Consider the following 23,412-nt stretch of genomic DNA (forward strand, 5'->3'; position numbering starts at 1 on the left):
CATATCCAAGGTCTGTCATTTACTGGCTGGGTGACCTTCAGTGAGTGGCTTCATCTCCCCCAGTCGAGCTCTATGAGCATGATTTTCTGACTGCTTTGTTAAGCATTTTATTCAACCCAACACATGCAAATCAGTACACAGCATCCTTCCCCCATCCAGCTGTGCCTCCAACCTCCTGTCTCCAGGGGCTGGTCTGTGACTCAGTCAGCCCTTCTGCCCCAGCCTCTCCCACATGCATGCCCTTCCCGCCATCCCTGCCACCTTGGTTGGAAGTGAGGCTTCTAACCTTACCTGCCGCCCCTCACCCTGCTCCTTTCTGGGTCCTGGGTGGTCCCAGACCAGTCCCCCTCAGGCCTCCTGGTTAGCCATGGCACCCTCCCAAGCCTGCACTGCTTCCCAGTGCTGACAAATTCCTGATGGGGGTCTCTAACATACTACTCACAGTTATTAGCATAATTATTCAAAGGCTGACACAGTTTCTGAGGAGAAATGGTGGAGGTTAGTATTCCGAGAAGATGCCAAGGAGTGTGTTTTCTCCAGGCCACAGGCCTGATTTGATCAAATCTGCTTCATCCTGTTGATTTCTCTTGGCATCTGGACTTGTTTGAGGCAAACAGTGCAGGGGGTTTGGTTTTTACCTAAAATTATAATGTTGCTTTTGGGCTTGGAAGCGTGCGTGTAAAGCACCAAGGGGCTGTTTAAACTGTTCTCCATAGCAAAGAAAAGGCCAGGAACACATTCCCAGCGATCTGTTTCATAAAAAACCCAGAGACAGCACAATGTATGACTTTATGAGGGACACAAGAGAGGCCCTGGAAACCAGACCCACTGGGGTGTCCAGCTTAAGTCACCAGAGAGTTCACTGGGGTAGGGGCCTGCGAAGTCCACTTGCATTTGCAAAATGCTTTAAACGAATGTTGTCAGTTGAGGCCTTGTGATCAGAAATCCATATGTCTGCTGTTGTTCTTTTTCCCTTTATTGATAATGGCAGTAACTTAAGCCTTTTGTTCGTATGCTATTAGCATGGCCTTGAACTCGACTCTTCAAAAGAACTCTTTTGGGAAATCCTGTATGTAAAACAGATCAGAGCAAAGAAAGGTTCATCAGGGGATTTAGACCTTTATTACTGATGCCAAGTAAGTGACTGCCGGTTCCTGGCATTCTGAAGTTCTGAAGCCAGTGCTCATGGAGACAGTATTCTGACTCTGTTTCCTCTTCTGTATGCGTCATACCATCTCATTGTCACGGTGCAGATGTATCAGAATTAAGCCGCAACAGTTCAAATTTAGACTGTTGTTCACATCCAGTTTTAATGATAATTTCTCACTCATCAGTGCTGTCCAGGGAGGTGCCTGGAAGCAGTGGGTAGGTGGTAAGCCTGGCCAATATGGTAAGTTCTATAAGTTGCCTCAGGAGAAAAGAATGATTGCTTAGAAACCCCTGGGCTATGTCTGGAGGGCCACTCTTTGGAAACAATCACTGGAGCACCAGTGGCGTAGAAGGTACCCAAGACTTCTGGAAACAATCACTGGAGCACCAAGCCATAGAAACAATCACTGGAGCACCAAGACTGTAGAAACTGACTTTAATATTGGAAGACAGTGTAGATGCTGATATGTTTCCTATTGGAAAGGGAATCTCTAAGTGGTTTTATTTTTATGTAGTGTCTAAGGCTGCAAGTGATGAGGGAAGTTGTAACCAGTATACCAGTTCCTCATGAGAGAATATGTTGTCTTTTACCCAAGGGGGAGGGGGAGGGTCTTGTCCAAAGTTTGACATTTAGTCAACCTTCTTTCATCAGCTGAAGAGATTGTTCTTCAATTTCTAAAAAATGTGGCTTTTTCTTAAGGCCGTCTTTAAGAAAACAAATAAATGAGTACAGGCCCTATATTTTTTCCTTGTAATGCGTTTTGAACCCCACAGACAAAGCCATGCCTCTGGGAATAGTCCAGCTGCTCTGAATGTTATGACAAAGGAATACAAGTTCAGGGAACTGAACTTGAGATGCTAAATGTTCTCATGACCCGGTGAGAAAGATAGTAGGACTCCAGTTTCCAGGCTGAGCTTTTTTTCCTCCAAAGACAAATCATCAGTCAGGCCCGTTGAATTCTCTGTATCACCAGTCAGCTCTCTCAGGAGCAAGGGGTGTGCGTGTGACTGCCAGGTCTCTCTCTGCAGGGCCTATCCAACTGGCCTTGTTACTGCAAGACACTGAGAAAGACTTGCTCCATGCTTGAGGACAGTCAGATGACAGCCACAGTCACCTCCCTTGTCTTTGACTTTTTAATCCCTTATTCACCAGTGAATTCACCTTATTCACCTTCTCTCCACGTGAAGTCTTTCCTTTAGCCTTTCAGATTTTATTGTTAGTAGGACTGTCAAACTGAAGTTCTGGGGTCCCATCACTGACTGACTCAAGGCCAACACAGTGGAGAGGTTGAACCCTTGGTCTGTATGAATCTAAATTCTGCATTTCTATTTCCTGATGTGGTTACCTAACCATTTGCCTAAAAAGAAGCTGAGTTTCTAAGGTGAACCCCCCCCTAAAAAAAATTATTAAGCACTTCCAGGTAAGATTGATATCTGGAAATCAGGCCCTATTATCAAACAGTCTATAAGTTCAGGGGCAGATCCACACTGATTCACAGCCTTGACTGCACTTCACTATCATTTAAGGAATTAAAAAAAAAATACTAGTGACAGGTCCCACCTCTACAGATTCTGAGTAAATTGGCCTGGGCATCAGAATTTTTAAAATCTCTGCAAGCAATACAAATATGCAGCCAAAATTGGGAACCATTGCATTGGAAAGACAGAAAGCATGTCTGAGAATATGGGGCTGGAGCTTCTGAAACATCTGCTGGGTGCCAAAGAGGCTCCAGCAGCCACAGCAGGGTTGGGAGGAGGCTGGGGACAGAGGCAGACAATAGCTTTGAGCTGAGAGTAGGAGCCAAACTGCCATTCCAACTAGTCAGTCATTGTGGAGCCAAAAGATTGACTCTTTCTTACATACTAGCTTGTAATTATTTTGTGTACATAAATCTTAGCTTTCCAGATAGATTATAAGCTCCTTAGATGTTTGAGATGGCAGCACCCAAAAGATATCTACCATCTTCCCCATTAAACCATTTGCACAGGGGTGAGGGGCCAGAGAGCTGGACCTGTTGTTATTCTTCCCAGTCTCTCAGGCTGCATGGCACAGGACCTGGCATGTGCCAAACGAACATGGGGTGGGGGTGCTCTAGCTGGAGGCGGGGGCATCATAAATTTTATGTTAATTCATTCCAGAAGACATTCTGCTTTCATGTCTGAAATTGGGAATGTGCTTATGCACGGCGTAACTGAAGCCACCCGTTCCTTGCAAGTCCACAGCCCTCTGGCCCCACGTTCAGCCTCCTGTGCTTTTCCTTTGGTTCAGGGACACAGGCTTCTGCAGCACAGTGAATCTGCGAGTGAGAAGGGCCTTGGTGGAACGGCCGTAAAGGTCCTGAGGGTTGTGATTTTGAGGTTGATACTAAATCTTTCAGAGTAAAGAAAGCGGGGCGGGCTTCACGAGTCAGCAGAAAAGCTGCCAAGAATGTCCCTGCCAAATGGCTGTGTACATGATTCTCAGAACCTTGGTGATTTCACTGTGAGTCTGATTGAAAAATTATATTTGTGGTCTTGGCAAGGCCAGAATAAAGAAATAATACACTTAATATTTGTAGGCATATGGCACGAGAGACTTTCACTGTTTGAAAAAGCTTTCCTTCCAAAGTCTAAAACCGCAAAGGCAAAACAGGGGAGAAAAGTGGGAAATTGAGAATTTCGGGGCATCTATTAGACTTATATAAGTTGTTTTATAAATTTTAGATCGTTTAATCTTTGCATCACTCTTTTACCTATGAAGGCATTTTCAAAATACAAACATGAACCTATAAACCATCTGCTTAAGGCTCTTCTTGGCTCTCCAGAACTTTTAGAATAGGAAACTAAATATCTAACATCTCCTCCAAGGTCTTACAGAGGCTGGCCCCACACTGACCACAGCGGATCTTGAGTGAGCTGCTCCCTCTCACTACGGAGCATTCATACCCCCTTCCCTCCTCGGGAACACCCTCTGGCCACTTCCCACCCTGAAATTCCTGACAGTCCTTTCCTTACTTCCAACTCTTTCACATCCCAAAGCAAATATATCAGAGTCTAAGCAGGAGACAGAAAGCTCACCAGTTATCTGAAACAGAGGGGCTATCACATAGCAAATTATTAAATAAGGGCAAAGTTGTTAACTGGGTCATAGAAAGAAGAAAATTCTAAGCTGGGGTTGGCAAACTATAGCCCACGGGCCAGTTCACTTTGTGAACGTGTTTTGTCGTACTGATGAGGTAAGAAGGGTTTCTACATTTGTACAAGTTGTTAGGGAAAAAATGCAACACAGATCTCATGTGGCCTGTGGCGTTTGAAATACTTACTGTCTGGCATTTTGCAGAACAAAGTTTGACAACTTCTACTTTAAGGTAACATTGGGATAGCAACTGTAGGAAGCACTTACCACCTCTGGGTCTATAGAACCAAAAGCTGGAATTATTAAAATGTAGATACTTAGAGAAGAGGCCCAGGCTCAGGAGGAGGCAGCAGCCCGTTGGTGTCTCCTCGGTGGGATGCAAAGAGGCTGCTTTTACAAATAGTAAAAACTCGATGCACTGTGACCTGCTGCCACAGGAAGGAGCTGCTGCCACCAGGTGAAGAAGCATTCCCTGGGTCCCACTGATGGGTACAGGAATCCCCAGAAATCACTCAGGAAGTAGACAGACGGGAGCTGGTGCCTTCTCTCTCTTCTAGCCTAGTACCCACTCTGCAGAGCCAACTATAAAGGCAGTTTGCAGACTAATAACGTGGTTTACAGGATTCTGGACCCAACGTCACAGTACAGATGATGGAGGAGTAGATTGGAGCAGAGACAAAATTTAACAACTGGCACAAGAACCATATATGAACATTCCCCAATGTGGTCCGTGCCCTCCGTCATATCCTTATTGCACCACGTATCTTTTCTCCATATCATGTAATACAATTACAAAAATAGTAACAAGCACATGGCATTGTGGGCCAGCAGCAGCACAGGGCTAAGTGCTTTTCAAGATTTCATCCTCATAGAGACCCTGCAGATGAGGACACTCACGTTACCCCCATTTCGTAGATGATGAAGCTGAGGCACAGAGCAATGAGGCACCATACCCAAGGTTACCCTTAGTTAGAAAGTAGAAGAAGCAGAACTTGAACTCAGACATTCTCATCTCAGGGTCTGTGTTCTTAACACCACACTGTGAAGCCTCTCAGTTTCAGTTTTACATTTATCGGTGAATCCTGACGCAATGTCCAGCTCTTTCATCACACTGGCTTCATGTAGGCAGGATCTGAATCTCTTTCTGCTGACTGTTGGATCTCCCACACCTGGCACAAGTTCTGGCACATAGTAGGCTCTTGATAAATATTTGTTAAGTCATTGAATAAACAGAGAAGGAATCTGAGTCACAGGAAGTTAAGCCAACAGTCACCTGGTAGAGCTGGAGTTCAATCCCAGATCTGTTTGACTCCAAAGCCCATATTTTGCCCACTCATGAGTTGGTGGACTCATGCTTTGCCAGCCATTAATATATGGGGTTCTTAATGAGGTACTTAAGGCACTTTAAATACATCACTGTTTTCTGTATTTTGCGGGGTTTTTTGGCCAGGGCTGGGTTTGAACTTGCCACCTCAGGTATATGGGGCCAGCGCCCTACTCCTTTGAGCCATAGGCGCCACCCAGTGTTTTCTGTATTTTGAACAAATGATATTCCTTATGGTCTTATTCAAAATGCTTTAGTTCCCCAGTCTGTGAGGATGCTGTATGAGGATATTCACTGGACTCTGTACGTATAGTCTCCAAGGCCAGGGAGCTGGGTTGTCTAGCAAAGCTTTCTCAGACTATGTTAACTATAGTTAACCATTGTTAACTATGGTCAATGTCTGGTGATGAGTTTGGTAATGGGGATGAAGATTCTCGAACTTTTTAATCCCACATACTGTTTAAGTATTTAGATTTCTTATAATGAGCACACTAAAGAAAGATATTTCCTTTAACAAAGTACTGAAAAAAGCAAATTTGAACATGATTAAATGGCACTGCATCACTTCAGGACAACATTCTTGCCCCCAAGCACATCACCTGCTGACTTCTGTCTACCTCTCTGGCCTCATCTCTTCTCCACAACATAGTCCAGATACCTGCAGGGCTCCCAGGCAACACTTCCTCTTTTCTCTGTGCCTTTTGTGATACTGTTCCTCTCAGAGTCAAGCCAACGTCCTGACGACTGTCCACGAGACAGTGTGATCTGGTCCTCAGAACAGCCTGTCTGTTCTTTTTCTCCCACCATCTGATGGCAGAATAGAAGACCAGAGGAATCAAAGGGAAATAACAGAGAAAGAAAGAAGAGTGGTATATGTCACAGATGTCTACTCATTCGGTTTCCCTTTTAATCAATTAATAAAATCTAATCACTCAGTGCAACAAGCTATGTTTTCATAAACAATGAAAACCAATGAAATCAAACTTAGGCAGTTTCTTTTCTTTCTTTTTACAAAACAAGAATTCAATGTTTATTTGAGCAAAGAAAAGTGAGCTTCCAGCCTGTGGCCTCTCAGTGTAGCCACGGTACTGGTTAGCTGTCAGCCTCTCGTCTCTCTTCAGCAACAGTGAGTCAGATGCCCTTTCCCCTGGGCAGGGAAATCCAAGGTTTACTACCTTTGCCAATCACAAAAGTGCTGGAAAGCCTCATGGCAAAGCTGCTGCCATTGGCGTCCTTCACATGCGCCACGTTGAGTGAACCAGGACGTCTTTCCCTGTTGGTGATCACACCTGCACAACCAAGGTTGGCTCCACAGATTACCAGTCCCTAGGTGAATCTGCACTGTATCATTCACCTTGATGAGAGACTCTGTCCAAACCTTGCCATCAATTCTGATGAAATGCTACATAACATTTTCTTTCTTTCTTTTTTTTTTAGGGATTAATTAAAATATGGAACGCTTCACGACTTTGTGTGTCATCCTTGCACAGGGGCCATGCTAATCCAATCTGTATCGTTCCAATTTTAGTATATGTGCTGCTGAAGCGAGTACCATACACATTTTCTTTACCTCATCTTCAGTCAACGCATACTTGAGTCTATTTCTGAGGAAGCTGATGACTGGGAGGCATTCCCTCCGCTTATGGGAACCTATCAATGGAAGAGGTGTGAACACATCTGTTAGTTTGTCCAGCATCTAATGCTTGAGTGCTTTAACATGCTCCAAGTGCTTCTTAGGGCCCCAGGCCATGGTGAAACGCTGTACAGGAAAAGAGAAGCTTAGGCAGTTTCCTGTGACTATTTCAGATGTTCCTATGAATAATCGCAGCTCCAGAAACTATATGAGGTGAGGTCTGGGGCAATAACTGTGGTGAATGGGGCCTTGGGAGTGAGGAGAATAGTAGAGTGGTCTCAAAGCTGTATTTATATCATAAGCATACTGTTTTTACTTGATTCTATGTTTGTTGGCTTGGAGGGATATTTCAGAGAAACCACACATTTCGCAGTTATTACTAGTGAAAGTAAATGATAGATCTCTGCTGGTTACAACAAAAGTCAAACTTATCTAAATTAAGTAAAATAGACAATAGAAGGTTACAGGGATGTCTGATAGGTCTAGTTAGTGGAATTCAGACAGGCTGGGGGCATGCTGGAGCTAGGGATCAGGACCCCCTCCGAATCCTCTGTCTTCTGTCTCATGGCTAGTAAGCTAAACTTCTACTTTTCAGTTTCTCATCGTGGGAAACATGGCTGCCCTACAGCTTCCAAGTTTATATTAAACTTCTCACATCAAAGAAATACAAGCTCATCTATCTGTTTGTCCCAAAATTAAACTAGGAGAGAAAGAATGGATTGCTTCAGCTTGAGTTAGGTGGTTGCTCCTGGTCCAGTCAGCAGCTGGAAGGAAAGGGTCACATCGTACATCAAGATTTCTACGGGTGAGGGGGCATATGTGTGGGCCAGTGAGTGGTATTGACCAGGGCAAAGACTCTAAAAGATGTCTACTGTATTAACCTCCAGAGGGGGAAGGTATACTTCACAACACCTCTGGCCACGTGGAGAACACGTGATTACTGCTGAAAAAAGAAAATTCTGGAAGGGTCCTCAGAGGTGCTTGTGAAATGACTGATGGATGGAACCATGGATTAAGCTGTTGTTTCTATAACAATACTGTTTATGTAGCAATGCTTTGGTTATCTGTCTCTTAACTGTCTGGTAGCCTCAAACAGTATGAAACACAAACTAATAATAATAGCAAAGGCATAAATGACACTTTAATATACCAGCACTTTATTCTAAGCACTTTACGTTTGTTAACTTATTTAAATTAATCCTTACAACAATGCCATAAGATGGTATATTTGTCAGGTTCTCCAGGGAAACAAACCCAGCAGGATATACAATAGAACCTCTGTAAGTTGACCATTCAACTGGTCAGCATACAGAGATGGTCATCATAAGGAATGAGGCCTTAGTATATGTGGTACATGTCCAGTCTATAAAAATTAGGTCAACTTAAGGAGGTGATTGATGTAGGGAGGTGGTCAATTATGGAGGTTCTACTGTATCTAGATATATAAGAGGAGATTTATTATTGGAATTGGCTTGTGTAATTATGAAAGCCAAAAAGTCCATTATATGCCATCTGCTGGCTAAAGGACCAGGAAAGCCAGTGATATATTTCAGTCTGAATTCAAAGGCCTCAGAACCAGGAAAGCTGTGGTTTAAGTCCCAGAGACTGAAGGTCCAAGAAGCAGCAGCTATTATACCCGAAGGGAGGAGAAGACAGATGTCCCAGCTCAAGAAGAGAGAGAGAATTTTCCCTTCCTCGGTTTTTTATCTGTCCTATTCAGGTGGGCTTTCAGTGGATTGTATGATGCCTGCCCACATTGGTAAGGGCAGATCTTCTTAACTCAGTCTGCTGATTTCTTCTGGACATACCCTCATAGACACATTTAGAAATAATGTTTTGTCAGCTCTTTGGGTCTCCTTCAACTCAGTCAAGTTGACACATAAAATTAACCATCGCTAGTAGATATTATTTCCATTTTACAGATGTGGTAACTGAGGCATAGAGAGGTGAAGTCATTTACTCAAGTTCACTCTATCAGTAAGAGGTGGAGGCAGGGTTTGAACCCACATAGTCTAGCTTCAGGGTCCAAACCCTTAACAGTATAGAAATCAAGCTTCCATGGGGAGTTGGTTAGGAATAGCCGAAAAGCTTCAAAGACATTTGGGAAGATCTGAGAAGACATCCTTGATAGATCCATTCAAGAAATAAATAAGAAGAACTCTCTTATTAGCTGATGATGGCAGCCAGAGCCAAGGACAAGAGAAGCTCACCAAAAAGTGAGAGGAGAGAGGAGAAAGTGTCAAAAAATACAAACAAAAAGTAAAAGAGGATAGAAGACAGAAGAGGTGGCATGAAGGACAATGTGACATGGGAAAATCATAGAATAGAACATCAGGAAGAAAAGAAATGCCCTCCCAGAGTTTTTCAGGTTGTGATCCATAGACCTTTTAAACCCTTGATTAAAATGCAGTTGCTGGCCAGGTATATCTCATGTCTGTAATCCCAGCACTTTCGGAGGCCAAGGCAGGAAGGCTGCTTGAGGCCAGGAGTTTGAGACCAGCCTAAACAACATAGTGACATGTCCTCTATACAGAAATTTCCAAAATTTAGCCTGGCATGGTGGTGTGCACCAGGGGTCCCAGCTACTCAGGAAACTGAAGTGGAAGGATCACTTGAGCCTAGGAGTTCAAGGTTTCAGTGAGCTACGATCACCACAGTCCAGCCTGGTTGGTAGAGAGAGAGACCTTATCTCTAAAATAAAGAAATAAAAGTTGAAAAAGAAAACTGAAGTTGCTGAAGCCCCAACTTTAACTGAATCAGAAATCTATAAAATCTATTAAAAAGACAAATGTTTTAACAGACACTATTAGGTATTCTCATCCCAAAAGAGCACTGGGTGCTCAGCAAACAGCTTTTTTTAATGAACCCCCACGGGTCCCCATGTATCGCTGCTTAGGGCAGCATCTTCCTTTAATCTACAGCAGGGAGTGTGTAATGCATTGTTAAATAACTCCCATCGAAAGGAAGTGTAAAGTGAGAACCCAGAGTGCTAAGCTTTAATTCTAGCTCTGTCACAAACTATCTGTGTGACCATTGGCAGACACTTAATTTCTGCCAGTCTAAGATTTCTCCTCTGTCAATATTGTAGGTTAGACTGGGTCAGTGAAAGGGATCTGGAACACGTCCATCCACACATGTCCTTCCACAAGTCCTACAAGCCCCACATGCTCCCCTGACCACGGCAGACATCATTAATCAATCATGACACTCCTTGCTGAGCCCCGACACAGCTTCTCAATACGATATTTAACACAGCACCACTGACAATTGCTTCAAGTAGAAACTTTCTTGTTGTCTCTGAACTAGATGATCTATAAAGCGCCTATAAGTTCTAAAAATATATAGTTCGCTTAAAGGATAAAAGGCATTTTATTTTCTGTTCTAAAGGACTCATATTCATTTATATAAAAGTGCATTTAACAAGTATTTTTAATATTCTGATTTATGTCAAGTCTTATGTAGACCTTCCTTCTTCCTGTTATTTCAATTTAGGTTATATTATGAATGTTGCTTCTCCTAAAGACCCCCTAAATCTTCATTATTAAATTATGCCAGCAGGTTGACTATCTTTACCTTAAATGTATGTTTTAAGTCAGCCTGAATTTGAATACAACCCTACTCATAAAAGCAAATTTAAAGTTTGGGAATTTAATATGAAAGGAAGGGAGGGAGGGAAGAGGGAAGGAGCCCTGATTTTAAAATATGTTTTTTTAAAAAAAAAAAAAAACCTAAATAAAAACTTTCTCAAGTGATGAAACCAGTCCTGGCCTGTTGATTACTCAAGAGAAGTTCTCAGGCAAATTGTAAATAATTCAGAGTTCTGCATTTTTGTTTAAGAATTATGAGAATCATGCTAACAAATTAGCCAAGACTGAGGGAAAAAATTTTTAAAAATATGATTCAGTTGACCTTAATTGTTCTTAAGTCCCATGAATTCTGTGCCAATAAAAACAATGTTTTCTTTCCATTGGCCTTAGACCTAGATTGGAATTACTGAAAATGGTAACTTTCTCCTCTTATTAACCTCAGAGAACATTGTGTCAGGACAGGAAATAAATATTTCAAGTAGGCAAACAATTTTCCCAAAGCAATTATGGAGAATTTTGGAGATAGCAGGAATAGGTAGGTTTTTATTTCTCTGATCTTGGACTCAAAACAGAAACATTTTGGTCTGGACATTTCACATTTCATATTTGTGAGGCCTGGAAGAGTTCCCTCAACATCAACTGGTCCCTGGATCCAAACCCAGATCTCACTTTGGGGAAGATCTGGTCAGGAGCTTGGACCATGTTCTATTATTTAACTGATCACAGGCATGAGAAACCTCACTCTCTGATGGGAAAATGCACCGAGACAAGTGGCCCTTGGTCAGATGGAGCTCATTGTTTGAAACCTCTGGAAGAAGGACTGAGGCCTGCAGGGCAGAGACATTGGTTGAATTAGTAAAGTGTCTAAATTAAAAAAAAATGATCAGAAAAAGATGTTTCATGTCAAGATACACAAGTTGATGAAATTAACTTCTCAAAGTGGGGCCACCTGGTGGAGGTGCCTTTATCTTCTTGAAAGATAAAGGTGACCTTGAAAACAGCAGCATCAACGTGCAAATGAGTCCTGTGATAAACTTCCCAGGATGGTTGTTTCCCTGCCCTGTCATCCACATTCTCTCTGCAACTGATGGCACCGCGGAGAGAGTGCAGTTGCAATCCAAAGATCCCAGTTCACGTACCAAAGTTGTTCTCATAAAGCCTGTTATTCTTATTTTTAGATATCATCCTGACAAATTAGTTGTCTGGGTTCCTCATATACAGCACATTAGAAAAAGAGTAGATCCTGAAAGGAGGTAAAATGACAACAGCTAGCAGTGATCACCGATTCCCTCCCATCAAGAAAAGAGGAGAAAACTTAAAAAACAAGCAGGAAAAATCAAAAAAATCACGTCTGAGATCATTTTCTGAAGGCAGATTGCCCCAGAGAACTTTGCTCACATGAAATGATATAGTTATTGAGTTCAAAGTAATGATTGTAGTCATTAAGATAAAGCTGGATCACATTCATTAACTCTAAAGTAGGATTATGTGTCAGACACTCAGTTTAATAAAATGTTTATTGAACATCTCACACATGCCAGCATTATGGTATGTGCTAGAGATTTATGGGAAAATAAAACATGTGTTTGAAGTGTGGAGCATGAAACAAATAAAGTAAACAATCTTATTTAAAATTTTTGCTCTAAAATATTGAAATTTTAGCACTTAAGTGGGTAAGATTAGTTCACACTGGAACATTTACTGCTACGCCCTGGGTAAATGGTTTGTTACTGTTACTAGGAATCCCGTAGTTGGGAGAATATTAATCAGCTAATCAGGCTCACACTCAAGGTGTGAATTTGCAACCCTAATTAATATATGATATTTATCCTTCCTTTTCTCCACTCCCGTAAAATATCATGTTGACAATTAAGGTCAGATTTGGCAGCCAGAAGGAAACTGAAATTGGTCAGTATTATATTTTCTTTCTTTCTTTTTTTTTTTTTTTTAGAGACAGAGTCTTGTTCTCTCACTCAGGCTATAGTGCAGTGGTGTAATCATAGCTCACTATGACCTTGAACTTTTAGGCTCCAGTGATTCTCCTGCCTCAGCCTTCCAAGTAGCTGGGACTATAGTCACATGCTACCACATCCAGCTAATTGTTTTTAATTAATTAATTAATTTTTTATTTTTTTATTAAGTCATAAGCAGGTAGATCATGTATACATTAATGCATTTATGGAATCAATGTGCTGATTTTAAATACAATTTGAAATTCTTACATCAAACTAGTTAATATAGCCTTCACCTCATTTACTTAATTATTGTGTTAAGCCCTTTATACTCTATGCTTAATAGGTTTGACATGTACCCTTGCAATATGCACCATAGGTGTGGTCCCACCATTTACCCTCCCTCCATCATACCTCCCTCCTCCTCTCCCAGCCTCCTCCTTTTCCCTCCTTCATCCTGGGCTATAGTTGTGATTTAATTTTTTTGTAGTTGTCCAGGCTAGTTGTGCACTCCTGGCTTCAAGCTATCCTCCCCACCTCTGCTTCCCAAAGTATTGGGATTACAGGTGTGAGGTACCATGCCCAACTTACTACTATATTTTTAACCCTAAATGTAACACTTTATTATGCAGTTTTAGTATTACACTATAATTTCTCATATGAATAGTATTTTTCACTATCAAGATTGTAAATTCTTTATTTTTGCAGTTTTTGGCCAGGGCCGGGTTTGAACCTGCCACCTCCGGCATACGGGGCTGGTGCCCTACTCCTTTGAGCCACAGGAGCTGCCAAGATTGTAAATTCTTAAGCATTAGAAACAAAATCATGTATGTGTCCAGCTCAGTGCTGTGGATGTTCGGACTTAGATGTAGCTGGTGTTTCTACTTGCTCCGTATGTGTGAGCTCTGTGCAAGGTGTTTTTCACAGGTATTACCTCATTTGATCTTTGCATTAGCTCTACAAGAATCTTCTGATGTATGTATTACCAACATTTTTGGAATAAAGAGAATGAAGCCAGGTGATTCATGTTAAGTAATTTATGATCCTGCATTTTAGAAGTGGATTTGAACTCAGATCCTAGACTCCAGGTCCAATATTGAATAATGAGTTTTAGCCAAGCCTGTTGATCTTCTTCAACTGCAGTTTAATATCATTTCGGGATTTTTCTCTAGATTTTGGTTGATTTATTTTTCCTTTGTCATTTAGACCCCAACTTGTAGATCAGGTTTCACATCTGTACTGCAGTTTAGCATCCAGAAAAGAATTTTCTATATGAAACAGTCAGAGTATATTTGTCTTATCCTTTGGTTATTTTGCCTTCCCTACTCACATAGCTTGTGGTTGAATTATTTTCCTTAGACTTTCATACTAAAATAATTTGCCTTTGGGTAGAGGCCAAGCACAGACCATTTTAATTCTGTACAAGATTATTTTTCTAAGGAGCTCAAATGAAAGAATTCCCATGTCTTACAATGGACATTTAGACATTGGTTATTTTGGGCAATCAGTGCTAGAATGTAGTCTTCAAAATCTTGCATCTTCTTACTCCCTCTACCCTTAGGAAACGACCCAGTAACTACACAGAAAACAAGAGCAATGACCCAAAGCTCACATCAATTACCATTTTGAGATTCATGTAACAGTTTGTCTCCTTCATATTGAGTTCAGAGTTTTAATGAGGCTATTTAATTTTCCGCTTTATACATAGCTGTGCATTTTTGCTTTCTAAAGTTCTTAGTTACTTTGGTGGAAACTAAGACTTGGCAAGAAGAACCCTCAAGCTAAATAACATAAGCATATGGCTTACATTTGTTGAGTGTTCACCTGTGCCAGAAATAATGCTGAGTTTGTTATCTGCATTATTACAGTTAAAACCTACAACCCCTCAAAGTAGGTAAATTTTGTCATATATAATAGATGAACTGAAGCTTAAAGAAATAATTTGTCCAAGGTCACTCAGCTGTAGTAAATGCCAGATCCACACTCAAAGCCAAATTCGACTGGCTCTAGATCCCTGTTCTTCATCTTTTTTTCCAAAATCAACTTTCATTTTGGAATGTTTCAAAGATAGTACAAGAGTTCATGTGTTTCCCCGGGTTCGCCACCTTGTTAGCATTACCATGGTGTAGTCATCCAAACTAAGAAGGTGATACTGGCACATTACCATTAACTAAACTCCACACTTCCTATTTCGCCAGTTCTGCCACCAGTTCTCCTGCTCTATTCCAGGATCCAGTCCAGGGTACCACACTCCATTTAGTTGTCCTGTCTCCTTATCACCTCTAGCCTCTGACAGCGTCTCAGTCCTTCCTTATTTTTCATGACCTTGATAGTTTTGAGGAGTACTTGACAGGTATCTTGTAGAATGTCCCCTAGCTGGGTTGGTCTGATGTTCTACTCATGATTAGACTGGGGTTCTGAGTTTTGTTGAAGAATAGCATATAGATGGAACCCTTAATCACTTTCTGATGCTATATCGCTTTCACACATGCCTGTATTATAGAGGAATGGACACCAGGCTTGCAAGGACAGTAACTGTCTTTTATCACGTGAAAGGAAATGCCGAGAATAGGACAGTCTCCTGGCAAGCCTAGAGATGTTTTGTGACTTAGGGGCAAACCCTTAAGGAACTCAGTGTTCCAGAATGAGATAAGATTGGTCACTCGTTAGTAAGCAGGTGTTAAACATTGATGCTTAGTACTTGTTCATGGGGTCTGTGGGGAAAGAACACGTGAGGAAAGAGCACGTGGCAATCCTTATGCCTGCAGCCCTCAAATGTAATTACCTTAACTCGCCACAACTGTTGTGTGTGTCGTTACCGTAACTCTCAACACCTGTTGTGTATAACCTTAATAAACAGCCATTGCAGAGGGGGCTCAGGGCTACCCTGCACTTAAGGTTAACCCACCTCCTGCAAGCTTGTACTTCAATCAGTGTCACGCCTGGTTCCTTCATGCAGCAACTGCAACCAAGGCCATAGGGGTCGCATCACTGTGTTATTAGTGAACCAGGTCTTTCCATTTGCCATCTTATTTGCTGTTCTACCAAAGAAGAACTATACCTGCAGTATGATTTGGAAAAGAAAAATCGTTCATTTAAGAAGATTATATAGGCTCAACGCCTGTAGCTAACCGGCTAGGGCGCCAGCCACATACACCAGAGCTGGTGGTTCGAATCCAGTCTGGGCCTGCCAGATAACAATGACAACTGCAACCAAAAAATAGCCAGGCATTGGGGCAGGTGCCTGTAGTCCCAGCTACTTGGGAGGCTGAGGCAAGAGAATTGCTTAAGTCCAAGAGTTTGAGGGTGCTGTGAGCTGTGACATCACGGCACTCTACCCAGGGTGACAGCTTGAGACTCTGTCTCAAAAAAAAAAAAAAAGATTATATAATTTAAAATCCCTTAATGATTTATTTATTCCATATTCGCAGTTAACAGCATAAGAATTAATGCCAGAACTGAAAAATTATGAACAAAGCAATGTTTCAGGTGAAGAGAAGCTCCAGATTTTCATGTTGAAAATCTTTCCAAGAGAAATAAGCTTGAATATTACAATAGCTTTATTCATAAAATAATTCTTTATGGTTATGACAAAGAAACATTTAAAAATAGCATAAATGCCTCACACCAGAGGAATGCTTAAGTAAATTGTGGCATGTCTCATAATGACATATTATGCACCTTGTAAAAGATGTTCACAAAAGGTGGGTCAGACAATATTTAGTAGAAAATACAGGATAGTATTAGACTAATAACATAGTCTTTTTTGTTTGTTCATTTTGGGTTGGTTTATTGTTGTTTTGCAGTCACAATTAGTGACTAGAAAAAAAAATACCTAAATGGCAACAGTGATTTTCCCTGGATGGTGAGATTATAAATTTGACTTCCTTCTCTACTTTTCCATACATTCCACACACTTAGGATGTTTATGTTTCCTTTTATTGTTGTTTTTTAATCTTTTCAAAGGTGTGTATTTAGTGACTTTAAGAGGTGGCTACACAAGAGAATCTTTGAGAGCAAGACCCAGGAATTAGATTTCCTTCTGTTCCCTATCTACAATCCCCACGCCATAGCACTCTCAAGGTCAGGATGGTAACATTCTCAGAGTATCAGGAGTTCAGAAGAGGAAAGAGGTGCTCCTCAACTAGTCACCTCACACTACCACCAACACCCCCATATACGTACACCCCAATTCCTCCCCAAAGGGAAGGGAAGGTGCAGACTTGGAGGTGAACTCTTACTAGCTCTGTGGTCTTAAATGGATCATTCCATCTCCAGATTCTATGTCTACCTCAGTGAAAAGACGGTATAAACAGGTGATTAAGGAGCACTACTACCTGGATTTGAACCTTGAACAGGTTACTTAACTCTCTGCATCTCTGTTTCCTCATCTATGAAATGGCAACAATAACAATATGTACCTTATGAGATTTTGGGCAAAATAAGTTAATGTATATAAAATGCTTAGAACAGTTCCTGGCGTGTGGTAGGTGGTCAATGAATGGTATATGATACAGTGGCTTATGATTGCACAGTTAATCTTATTTATTCACCAGGAATTTGAGAATCTCATGCTAAATGGTTTCTCAGGTAACTTCAACTCTAAAATGCCATAATTCCAATTATCCAGAGGCTCCAGCTTCTCAAACTATGGCCTTGGAAAATATGCGTAAAGTGTAAATGTGGCCAGAATCTCACCAACATTTATTCATGTGGAAGAATTGTTCATAAATTCCTGTTCTCATTTCTGAAAGTCAAAAAGGCATGTTCATAAGGACCTCCAGCTGAAAGTCGTAGCTCTTGGTTTATTATGATGGATTATATATCAATAAATGTATTTATGTTCATATATATTTAGATGTATAAATATTCATATAAAATGTATCTGTTTGGTTCTGCCAGAATGGTATATTCTTACAGGCAAAGACTCTCAAAGTCCTCTTGTGGCTATATGTAACATGATTAAATATTTTAGATATTCTTATAAAAAAGCAGGTCATTAATTTATTTGAAGTGGTAGGTGGTATGGAAGTAGGAGTGCTGACCCCTTAATATTTAATGTAGTATCAGAAGAAAACAGTATCAGATAAGTGATTTGATCTATTTAGAAGCTAGTGGGATACAGGGAAGCTATTGAAAAGCTTAATTTCTAGAACACAGAATTCAGAGAAGTGTCTGGCAAATGAAGTGAATCTTTGGGGTTTGAGGACTTAGCTTTGGGAGACTACCAAAAAATCCTTAGGCAGCTGGTTGGTGACAGTTGCCAAGACAGTGAAAACACAGGGAGCTAAGGTCTAAGGTAAGAGCCCTACCCGGGGAACTGGGAGACTTAAGTCCCCCAGAGAAGGTCGTTCCTGCTCTGAGGAACACGCAGTGCCCGTTTAACCCACTGAGGACCCTGACAGAAGGGAGAACAGTCCCCTGGATGCTCACGTGGAGCAAAGGGATACCCTAGACCAGGCGTCCTCAAACTATGGCCCGCTGGCGACGTGCGGCCCCCCGAGGACATTTATCCTGGGTGTTTTTGCCTCCGCTGCCTGTCCTGCTTAGCAGCCGACTCATCCCGGGGCCCACAGTCCGGCCCTCCAACAGTCTGAAGGATAGTGAACTGGCCCCCTGTTTAAAAAGAGGACCCCTGCCCTAGACTCTCAGCAAGGGCACAGTCTAGCCTATGCTCTGGAGAGAGGTGCTCCACAACAATGTGCGTTTTGGGTCTCAGTTAATTCCAAATCAGGTCAATTTAAGAGATGTTTCAACTAACTGAGATGAGTTTATAATTTTTACATAAGTAGTGAAGCATCTGTAGAGCACTTTGCAGCCCCCAGTGCTGTAATAGTGTTTGGAGCCAGGCAGATCTGTGTATGAATCCCAGCTCCACGATTTATTAGTTGGGGCAGTAAGTAATGAGTAAATCACTTGGGTTTGCTATTCTCCAGTTTCTTATTAGAGGTGCTAGGAAGATTATGTGATATTCTGTACAGCTCTAGGCACGTAGTGAATGCCCAACAAATGGTAGACATTCGTATATTTTTGTTCCTTGCAACAACCTTTTGAGGTGTTTGTTATTATTACCTACATTTTACAGATGAGGAAATGAGATTTAGAGAGGTCAAGTGAGTTATCAAAGATCACACATATGGGATTAGAGGAAGGGCCAATGAATAGAAATTGACAAATAGAAATTGTGTATTCTTAAGGTGTCCAATATGATGACTCGTGATGTCTGTGTATACATTGTGAAATGATGACCACAATTAGGCTAATTAACATATTCATCACTTCACATAGTTACCCTTCCCCCTTTGTATAAATTCTTATTAACTAAGAGTGTGTGTATGTGTATATGTATGAGGTTGCCCAAGTTCAGGACAGTGTCAGGACAGTATCTGGGAAGACAGCTTGGCTTGAGGCAGTACCTAGAGTCTAGACTCCAACATCACAGCTGCCTGAAAACTGGGCTATATGTGGTCTTCACTGTGCCTGGCCTTTCTGGCCAACAGTTGGTTCTGTTTTGTTCAGCCAAACATTTATTTATTGTCATCCAGTCACTATGTGGGTCTTGAGCTGCAGCAGGTCCTGGGCATTTCTCCTAAAATTCAAAAGCAACATTCTGTCAGTCATTGTACATGCTAATGAACACAGAATCCCCCCATCCCAGCAATCAGCCTTTGAGTAGCAGACAATATCCCCCTCCCACCTGCAGTTTGAAGAACCACAGGATGCCAGCCAATTCATGCATTCATGGCCGCACAGAGCAGGGAGGCTCCTTGTCTCCCAGCTCCCCAGCATTTTAGTCATCAAGGCCAGGATCTGAATCCCTCAGGGTGGGCCTGCTAAGGGTCTTGGAGTGGAGAGTGGAATCTCCTCAAAACTGAGCCGTTGTGTGCCTCCCACCTTTGTGCACAAGGTCACTCCTTCAATGTCTACGCCAATTTCCACGTTTGTTCTATTTTCCATATTATCCCACACACAATGCTTAGGCTTGACCTAAATGCCTCTTTCTCCATGAAATACCAGGAGTAATATTTCTTTCCTTTCAACACTCAAGGTATTTAGTTTCTGCTTATAAATCACTTTCTTCATGAAATTCAGACAAAGAAAATAACCTATGTGACAATGAAGAATACCTATGTGCCCGTCTCCCAGCTTATGAAATGGGACATTATGAATACACTTGTGCCTCTTGCACTTGCCTCTTTGGCCACATCCTCCCCTTCATCATACCTAATGTAAATAACTATCATAAATTTAGTGTTTAATGATTCCCATGCAGGTTTTTATACTTTTACAAATGGAGACTCTATTAAATTATAGTCTTTTGTGCCTATTTAAGCATTTTAGCCGTGATAACAAATATAGATAGCCTTCTTCAACTTCCTTATCTCTAGGATGAATTTGGTTCTTACCCTTGAAAGGTTGTTGAGAAAGTTAGATGAGTTAATAAATGCAAAGCACGTAAAGTGAGGCCTGGCACTCACATACACATACACATACACATACACATACACACACTCTTAGTTAATAAGAATTTATACAAAGGGGGAAGGGTAACTAGTATGTTAAATAAGTTGATAGCTGTATTATCATTTTTTGCTTATTGTGTTTGTAGAGTTATTCATGTTATATATTTAGTTTTAGACCATTTATTTGAATCATGAGATAGCCTTCCACGGCATCAGTTAACCAAAATGCATTTCTCCATGGCTGTGTGGATGAACAGTTAAGTTGTTTCCAGTATTTGCTACATGGGCAATTATTTCTGGTTTATAGGAAGAGTGTGGAATTGCTGATATACTCTCTATTCTTCAGTATATTTTACTCACCTCTGACCAGCCTTACACTGGAGTAGTGTGTATGTGTGTGTGTGAAAGAGAAAGCAAAAGCACACAAGTCTTATCATTCCTACTAGCAAGTAAGTTCCTTGAAAACAGGCCTAATTCACTTAGCAAATATTCATTCAGCACTTAGTATAGGCAACATACAGGTCCAGGTGACACGATGCAAAGACTGCATGGCCTGGGTTCTCTCCTAGGGCCCTTCATGTTCTGGAAAACATACTCAGGACATATGCTGTCAGAACTATCCTCATGTCGAAGAGTAATTATTAAACCTTGTACGAGGACAGTTCCGATGGCCATTTCAAAAAGAGGTCAAACTTGTGATGAAGGGTGGACTAGGTGCTGGTGTCAGTCAATGTCTACCCAAGGAGAGGACCTCGAAGGTGACCATAGTGCTATTTAGCAATGAGGTATGTAGCAATTTTTCTAGAATGAGTTCTTGAACTTAATTATGCGACCTCATATATACTCTCAGTCAAAACACATATTAATGATACAATTTACTGGTTCAGCACCTGGAACTACTCATTAATCTTGCTGAGTACTATTTCCTCTGGTGAGAAAGCTCTGTTTACTGTGTTCAAGAGCACAAACCCAAGTTCAAATCCCAGGATTTCCACATATTAACTGTTGACCTAGTACAAAGGATATGACTTCTCTAAGTCCCTGCTTCCTGGTCTGTAAAATGGTGCTATTATTTTATATATATATATATATATATGGTTTCACTTGCAAGTAAAGTGTTTACACAGTGCTTGACGTATAAGCACTCAATAATTGGTAGCTATAATGATGATTGTGTTGACTGGTATTCTTCATCCAAAAGATATGTATCTTGGCTTGGCACCTGTAGCTCAGCAGCTAGGGTGCCAGCCACATACACTGAAGCTGGCAGGTTCAAATCCAGCCCAGGCCTTGAACAACAATGACAACTACAACCAAAAAAAAAAAAAAAAAATAGCCAGGCGTTGTGGTGGGCACCTGTAGGCCCAGCTACTTGGGAGGCTGAGGCAAGAAAATTGCTTGAGCTAAGAATTTGAGGTTGCTGTGAGCTGTGACACCATGGCACTCTACCAAGGCCAACATAGAGACTCTGTCTCAAAAAAACCCCAAACAAACAAACAAAATAAGATATGTGTCTTTTTAGACGTCACATTATCCAGGAAGTTGTTATGGAAATTACTGCTTTCCTCATTACACTATAAATTACCAATTATTCTTAATTTATCTAATATTATAGGCAGTTATTATCCAGGTATCTAATTTGAAATTTTAGAATATTTACAGTTGCTACCTTTTCTATGTATATATTTATATTGTATTTGATCTCAGCCTTGCTTTATTTATAAAATGGTAAAGTTTTCTCTTATTTTTATTTTTTTTAACCACTAGATTTTGCTTGAATTAAGAGAAAGAGCCTGTAATTCCTTGTGTTTGTCTTGACTCCACTCTGGATACTGGGGCAGGCTTCCAAGACCACGAGCTCTGCTGGCAGCTACACACTTTAACCTCTAGGGGGAGCGGAAGAGGCATTTGGGTTCATTGCTTTAACTCAGAGTAAAACTGCATTTAAACCATACCTGATGGTTAAATCAAACTAATTAACATAACCATCACCTCACTTATTTTTGTAGTATGACATTTTTATAATATACTCTTAGTTGTTTTGAAATGTATTGCTTGCACTGTGTACATTAGGTGAGATCTGCCAAATACCCTCTCTCCACTCGCCCTCCCCTCCCCTCTCCCCTCCCCCCTCCCCTCTGCCTCCTTTCTCCTCCTTCTTTTTGGACTATCTTTGTGTTTTATCATTTGTATGAGAGTGTAAGTGTTTATATATTGGTTTCATAATAGTATTGAGTACATTGGATACTTTTTTCCCCATTCTTGGACACTTTACTAAGAAAAATATGTTCCAGCTTCCATCCAGGTAAACATAAATGTATACAGTTATGATTTAATAAAAATTAAGTTAAAAAATGAAATAAAATTATATATTAATGACAGTTGTACAACATTTTGAATGCACTAAGAAGCTACTGAACTGTACATTTTAAAATGGTTTAAATGGCAAATTTTGTTATGTATACCTCAATTTAAAAAGTCATTAAAATGGTGAAAGAAAAGATTCTGACAAAAAATAGTCACAATATAATGTGAGTAGAAATGAAAAAGAAAAACCCATACCTGATAACATCACTACTTTAGATTGATCCTCAGAGAGAAAAATTCCAGGATCATTTCCCAAAATCAGTTTTGCCCACATTTCTTTCATTTCATTTTAATAGAACTAGGCTTCACTGCAGTGTGCTCTCCAGCTCCCCACAGCGGCCCCTCCTAGGAATTTTTCCTAAATTAAGCAACTTTGTGTGGACTGAGAGATTGCATAGGCCTTATCTCTTGGCTGCCTCTTTGTTCCTCAGCAAGAAACAGGCATAATATTTCACAAATAATGAACTCTAATCTGCTAGAGCCATTAAAAAATGTTTGGAACCTTCCCTATTTCTCTAAGAATTACCAGCTGGTAATTTTTTGTTTGTTTGCTTGCATTTTAACATTATATTTAAGAAGTATATTGCTTATGCTTTATTCCAATTCTGGAATAAAATATATTTACATTCCCTGAAAGCAACAGCTTGGTGCCAAGCACATGGGATATACCTGACAGATACATTTGGCTTACAGGAGAGTCATGGCATGATCCTGGAATTTTTCTCTGTCTCAAAAAGAGGAAGGAAGGAAGGCAGGAAGAAAGGTAGGCAGGCAGGCAGGCAAGAAGGAAGGAAGGGAGCTAAGATAGGAGGAAGGAAGGAA

General features: G+C 40.9%; 1 protein-coding gene and 1 non-coding gene across 5 annotated transcripts in view; one reads left to right on the forward strand and one right to left on the reverse strand.

Annotated features, from left to right (window-relative positions):
* The window catches only part of ME3 (malic enzyme 3), a 202,890-nt gene that overhangs the window by 28,114 nt on the left and 151,364 nt on the right, over window positions 1-23,412 (forward strand). The gene's annotated exons all lie outside the window — the stretch shown is intronic.
* LOC111724459 lies at window positions 7,034-7,140 on the reverse strand. The gene has a single exon (XR_002772761.1). It is a non-coding gene; the product is annotated as a U6 spliceosomal RNA (small nuclear RNA).

Source organism: Otolemur garnettii, unplaced genomic scaffold, assembly GCF_000181295.1.
Source record: "Otolemur garnettii isolate 467f Iridium unplaced genomic scaffold, OtoGar3 scaffold00001, whole genome shotgun sequence".
NCBI lineage: Eukaryota > Metazoa > Chordata > Mammalia > Primates > Galagidae > Otolemur > Otolemur garnettii.